General features: G+C 38.9%; 1 protein-coding gene across 1 annotated transcript in view; it reads left to right on the forward strand.

Annotated features, from left to right (window-relative positions):
- Positions 1-1,357, forward strand: part of LOC103359253 (disks large-associated protein 2-like) — a 110,345-nt gene that overhangs the window by 46,090 nt on the left and 62,898 nt on the right. The gene's annotated exons all lie outside the window — the stretch shown is intronic.

The raw sequence follows: 1,357 nt of genomic DNA on the forward strand, positions 1-1,357 counted from the left end.
AATCAATTCATGAGTTCTGTGTCTTACAGAAATAGCATATTTGTCCTCCAGCCTTTCTACACTCGACCCTCAGTAGGTTAGATTCTCTTCTGGCTGGCTGTGTGGAGGAATGCTAAAGATAGCAGAAACTTGCATAAGGAGATAGATTTGGTTTGCGAGCCATAAGGTGTAGTAAAATGTTACCTCACATTGATAAATCAGTCTGCTATTTAAAAAAAAAAACATCCTGTGGGTATTGGCTATTTGACTGAGCTTATATTTGTATTCCACAGTAAATGTGAAACAACAAAGTAACACATCAAATGATAGATATGCAAATAATTTAACAGATTAAATAAATTATTAAGAGACAACAGCGCTGAGGAGTACATTTTCTTGATGCTTGGCATTGACAGCCCTGTAGCTGTTATAGTTTACTGAATACTGAGAAACTAAAGTGTAGCATCTGTGATCCTGGTGCTGCTAACAACCAAGACCGTACAAAAACATGGTCAGTGTTTTTTTTTACCTCAACGGGTTTTCTGATGTCTGGAGACATTGGGTATACTTTTTGCTTCCGTTTTCCCACTTGTTGAAGATGGAAAATTTGGGAACCAAATTAGGGAGCTGAGGCGGAGCAATGAAACCATATCAAACTGAGAGAGACCTGTCAATTAGAACCCCTAAAAATAGCTGTTGTTAAGCCTAAATATCTACCTACGTTCTACAACATGAATTTAAAAACTAGCCATAATCCCTACACATTATCCTTCAAAACACACACATCAAGAAATGACACATTAAATCTTCAAGCTGTTAACCATTTCAAATACTGAGCTGGTATTTGGTCTTTCTCACCGACATCAGCACAGGCATTGCAGAATTTTGTGTCGACAGGCTCCATGTTGAGACTGAACATAGGTGCTGTTAGGAGCAGATGTTCCTCCTGTTCTGTGACCTGTTAGCCAGGTGAACTTTAACCTATATAGCTGTCTGGTCCTTGACTTTCGCTCCTCCTCTGTGAGCACAACACCAACAGAGCAAATGTAAAGTGCTTGTTTGAACCGCAACCAGAGTGGCAGATGGAACGATGTGGCAGAGCAGCACAGCACTGCTTTGACTAACAGAACAGTGCTGAGATAATGTGGGATGAGCATACGTATATATATATTGGGCTGTTTGAGTATAAGAACAAATAGACAGCTCAAGTTCTTCTAGGTTTGGGAAACAGCTTTTTTTGATTCTGATTCACATTCTGTTGAATTTTGTATTCATTTACTTGCTTTTGTATCATTTTTCTGAAAAAACACAAAAGACTCCTCCTTCCAATTGCAAAAAAATAATTGAGGGCTGCAAGGTAGCTTGGTGGTTAGTACTG

The sequence above is a fragment of the Stegastes partitus genome, unplaced genomic scaffold (genome assembly GCF_000690725.1).
Source record: "Stegastes partitus isolate 25-593 unplaced genomic scaffold, Stegastes_partitus-1.0.2 Scaffold9, whole genome shotgun sequence".
In the NCBI taxonomy this organism is placed as follows: Eukaryota; Metazoa; Chordata; class Actinopteri; family Pomacentridae; genus Stegastes; species Stegastes partitus.